General features: G+C 45.5%; 1 long non-coding RNA gene across 1 annotated transcript in view; it reads right to left on the bottom strand.

Moving 5' to 3' along the window:
• The window catches only part of LOC129197769 (uncharacterized), a 50,880-nt gene that overhangs the window by 26,001 nt on the left and 19,754 nt on the right, over positions 1-5,125 (bottom strand). The gene's annotated exons all lie outside the window — the stretch shown is intronic.

Raw genomic sequence — 5,125 nt, 5'->3', positions numbered from 1 at the left:
TTTGGGAGGGGGGGAATTGAATGGGTTGTTGCTTTTGTAAAAAAATCTGCACTGATTTTTATGTAAATTAAACCTTCCATATGTACAGACTTTGGGACATTGTTCCAGTCTGCTGCAGCTCTGTTTATTTTGATTGATTTTAAGGCTGTGATGAAAAGATTTTTTTTAATTAAAGGAAAATTTAAATAAAAATAAAAACAGTCTTTCCTAATGGGTTTTGCATAACTAGAATCAAGTGATGTTTCCAGGACTGATACCAAGCACTTTTTCATGCTGATGAAGTGGATTGCTCCAGAAGAAAACCAGTCTTTTGCCATGGAAGGGTGATGCTCCTGCCCCAGGGAGGTGGATGGCAGCAGTACAAACCAGTGTGTGTCACTGTTTACACGAGGTAAGGGCAGCGATCACCATTCCCTGGTAACGCTGCAACAGCATTGCCAGCAAACTCAGGCAAATCACCCCCTTATTATTTTAATTATTAAGCTGGGAAAGGCATTTAGTTTCAATTTTAAAGCACCGAACCACTTGAGAATCACACGTGACCTCTTGCAACCCAGGTAGCGCCAACAAGATGCTGGTGTCCCCAGTGACTCTCCTCGTGTTTCAGAAAGCTTATTGCAGTGCTGCTATGAGTTGAAGCCCTTAAAAAAGCCAGTGCAAGCTCTGTTGCATACTGAAAACCAGCAGAACAGCCGAAAGGTCACGAACAACAGCTTGTAATGCTGCGGTACCTGGTACGCCCAAGCTGCCCTGCCTGGCCTTTCAGACAGGATTCAGTAAGATTCTGAAGTTTTTAAGAAACACCGTGTTTTGGGGACTGGGAGAAGAGAAGTAGATAACAAGGGAGGTTTCTAGAGGGCAGACAGCAGCAAGCAGCTCAGCCAGGACTCTGAATATTTCCTCCCCAAACCTTTGCTGTTAACTGAAAGCTGGTTTAGGCTGGAAGAAGGGAGTGAGGTCCTGTCACATCCTGGTCACTGTCAAAGCCTCCTCTAATGAGGAGTAAGAAGGGAAGAGGTCTTAACTTGGGTTAATTTAGGGCTTGCTGTAGTTGAGGGAAGGCCAGCCACAGAACCAGAGTTCTCTGCCGTGGCAAGGTCCGGTCAGCAGCATTAACTCCCTGCAGCCTTTTTATTTCATGTACGCAGCCAGAGAGTCATCGGATCCTACATCACCACTGGCTTCATCTTCTACACCGCAAGCTCAACCCCTGGACATCTTACAGCTCTTAGAATTACAGCTCCCTCCTACCTGTTTCCTTAAAATACGCAATAACATACCGCACCCAGCAGTATGAGAATAAAGGCAACGCAGGAAGGGGCAGGACAGGAGGCAGGAGGCACCACAAACTCGCACACCGTACAGCTCTGAGCTGACAGCTCTGCCTGTATTTGCCAGATATTTTCACTTATCAATTCCTGTAGCAGATTAAATAACCTGGGCTTGAATTTGAACTTTCTGTGGCAGGATACTTCTCTTTACTGGGGTCAGTAAAATCACTCTGTTGGTAACTAAGGACAAGGTTTGTTCTCTGTGACCTCTTCAACAGCAACTGGTAGTTTGCAGAAAGAAAGCATACAGGCTGTTTTTACAATAACAGTGATCCAAGCGGAGATAGGAAGAACAGGTTGGAAAAATAGATTTAAAATACACGAAAATGCATTAAACTCTTCCATGGTTTCCACGATTTCTAGGCTTGCTCTTAAAGCCTAAGAAATGTCCTGGGTTTTGGTTCATATTTCAGTAACCTCACCTGCATACGCCAAGTCTTACAGATTTCAAAAAAATCACCCTCTTACAGAGAATAAAAAATTCAACAGCTGTAGGAGTTGGCCTATAGGATTTCCACCCCCACTGATGGATTTGCAAACCCTCTTCTCAATTTATAAATCTGAGCCTAGTTTTATTAACCCTGTTGCAGATTTACAGATCCTATTAGAGATTTACAAATCACACCGACCTACCCTAAAGGAAAAATCCTGATTTATAAACCCACGTGTTCTGCTTAGGCAACAAGGCCCTGTCACGATAAATAACCGGCTGTATAAACTTGTTCCCATATTTTTTTTTAATCTCAGTCTGAGCTGTCTGTTGTGATGATGCAGAGTCTGATGAAGAAGGAGGTCTCCACAGGGAATTTTTCTCCCCAGAGAAGTCCAGATATTGCAAAAATATTTGATAACTAGCCAGACAGATACATGCATGCGTGCGTACGTAGATCTGTTCGCTACTCTCAGTGTCGCACCATGGCCTCTCCCCACTCCAGCACCTCCGGTACCTGCTATACCTGTTCAGCTTGAGCTGGGAGACATCAGCAGCAAGTTTGGAATCTGGGGTGGCAGCAGGAACCACGGTCCAGGACACAAAGTGCCAGGCCCTTCTGCAACACACATCATCCGTGGGCCAAAACTAACCACAGAACAAAGGCGTCTGCAACGGGTCCATTGCCGTTCAGTTGCCAGCTGCACAAAAAAGCTGCCTGATGCTTTGCGATAGGAAAACCTTAACAAGCACTGTGTTCAGGACTCGTTTGGATAAGCCCTCAGAAATTCAAACATTGTTCCAAGATATTTCATAAGTCTGAAAAACAGGCTGGATGGATTTTTCTGTGCTTCTTACATTAAGATAATCTGGAAAGACCTGAAGAAATAGCTCTCTCATTTTCCAAGGCTCTGTTTTGAGTCTTGTGCAGATCTTAGAAAAGCAGAAGCAGTAACTTGAAAAATAACTGACAACTGTCTCTGCTGGACTAGTGAAGCAACAGAAATTACAAACCCTCTGAGATGAGAAGACAGGCTTAAAGGAAGAGCTTTAAAGAGCCAATACGGAATTCTTTTTGCCTGCTGATGTCTCTAGCTTTTCGGGAATATCATTTAGTTGTGTGACTCCAGGAACCTGATGATTTAAGAAAAACACCAAAAATGAAGGTTGTTGGCAAAGTGGAATATTGTTGCAATCCTTTTCTCCAGTTTCTAATCTTCATTTCTGATTGCTCCTGTGGGTTTTTTTTCATGAATCCCATCCCTCAAACCTCTGCTTTCCCTCTTCTTGCCCTATAAATCGCTTAGGTCCCCAAAGTATCTGTTTGTGGACATTTCTTCTGGTCTTTACTTCCCAGATAATCTCACCGTTCCAGTATCAGCCTCCGCTCCCCTTCCTGCCCTCATTCTTGCATCTGATCACCTCTCCTTACCCCTTGCTAGTTTTTTTCCATCTCTGTTTCTCTGCTCCCTCCCTGTCAGCCCCTTGGATGGTCCCCTGCCTTTGATGGCATTTCCAAAGACACTGGCATGTTGCAATGAACCCTAATGGAGCTTCAAAGCCAAAGACAGCACAGACGTCGCTTTGTGCATCGCACACCGTTTTTGTGGGTCTATCCATGCGGGAATAACACTGCACAAAGAGGGCATGCTTTGCCAACGGAGGAGCAACAAGTCTGCCATTCCCAGAAAGGGCTGGCTGGCAATTATGTCGGCTCTGGAGACAAAAAAATGTATCATTATAAGAATAAAGAGCACCCTGGCAGAGCAGCACAGAAAAGAACAAATTTGAAGCCTGCTAATGGCCAAGAAATCTTGCTTATGCACAACCCTGCACAACTGGGCCTTGAAAACACATGCAAGATGGGGAGAAGGGGGGTTGAGAAGGGGTGTTTCTCATTACACTTCAGGGAGATCAGATCGGGCCCTGGATTCTTAGCTAAGATGTAGGCAAAAGTGTCTCCTATAAAAATAGCTGCAATTTGCTTGACAAATGCTGATGAGCATGTGAGTGTCGTTTTGCTTTGCTTGTCAGCTGCCACTCCGCAGGCAGCGAGCTCGCTTCCCTTCACCCTCTCTGCCTGCTTCTCCTTCTCCGTCTCCGCAGCCAGTCCCCAGCACGCTCCAGCTCCCAGCCAAATAAGGAGAAGCAGCGTGAGGAACCCCGGGTGCGTGCAGGCACCCGTGCACCCACCCAGCCGAGCAGCTGAGCCAAAGCGGCTTTTTTTGGTTATTATTTCCACAGCTCAAAGACAAGCAAACCCCCTTCTCCCCAGTAACACAAAACCAGTGGCTCTTCTCTATGAATCCTTAAAGATATTTCATTAACCAGCCCCCTCGTCACACAGAGAATCAGCCTGCCTCCTCTACCAGCCTTGGCCTACTCTCCAAAGTCTGTTGCATTTAAAGGTGCGAAACAATTCAGTTTTAGCAGCAACCATCTACTCTGGTCCCACAGCAGGTCTGGAGAAAGGAGTGCTGTACAGCATCAGGTGATGCCCTTCTAGCTTGTAAACATGCATGTCAAAGCAGAGACCCTGGCAGAACAGGGGAGAACAGCAAGGTAGGAAGTTGGATTTTCAGCCTTGCGGTACTTAGATCAGCAGTGAATGGAAACTATCTTCATCTCGTGACTTGTTCAGCCGTCAACAAAGCCAGGGGGTGGAGTACTGAAGACTTTCCACAGGCACTTTTGATGAAAACAATGATAAAATGTGTCTTTTCAGTTTATTTTTACACAGAAAAAAAAGTTTGCCTTTTGTCAAATGAGGCAAACCCAAAATATTTCAGTTTTTCAATTCTGCTGCAGTGCCTCAAGGGAGTTGTAGTTCATTTGCTTTGCATTCCCCTCTTGGGCTGGGAGTCCCGTGCAGCCTCTGTCCCTCGCATTGCATCATGGTGGGTCTTTTTTGGAGATGGGAGACAGCCTCAGAGCTGTGGCTCATAAATCATTTTCACACTGTCCTAATTTTTCTTGAGGAAAACAAAGAAAACAAAACCAGCATATCTGAAAGTCTTATGGTGTTTTTTCTATCAGGATCCTCTTCCAGCACTTTCTCTTTCCACTTAGCAAGACTGGAGGGACAGAAGAAATCTGGTCCCCTGAGGTAAGAAATCATGACATTATAGCGAGAAATGTTGATGGCCCTTTGGTCTCAGAGCGTCAAGGAGACAGCGACCCTCGCAGTCTCAGATCTCTGGTCTTTAATGGTCATTTAGCTGAGGGTAAATGAACCATGAGGAAATCTGGTTGCACACGTTGTCAACTGACTTCCAGCACCAGGAGCAGGAGATGCTCTGGTTGTCACAGCCCCAGGCTGATGGGGCTCCTACAAGCCTTGCCCCAAGAATTTTAATTGGGAGGG

This window comes from Grus americana, chromosome 29 (assembly GCF_028858705.1).
Source record: "Grus americana isolate bGruAme1 chromosome 29, bGruAme1.mat, whole genome shotgun sequence".
NCBI lineage: Eukaryota > Metazoa > Chordata > Aves > Gruiformes > Gruidae > Grus > Grus americana.
The sequence above is the reverse complement of the archived record's forward strand: the minus strand, read 5'-3'. Positions and strand labels throughout refer to the sequence as shown.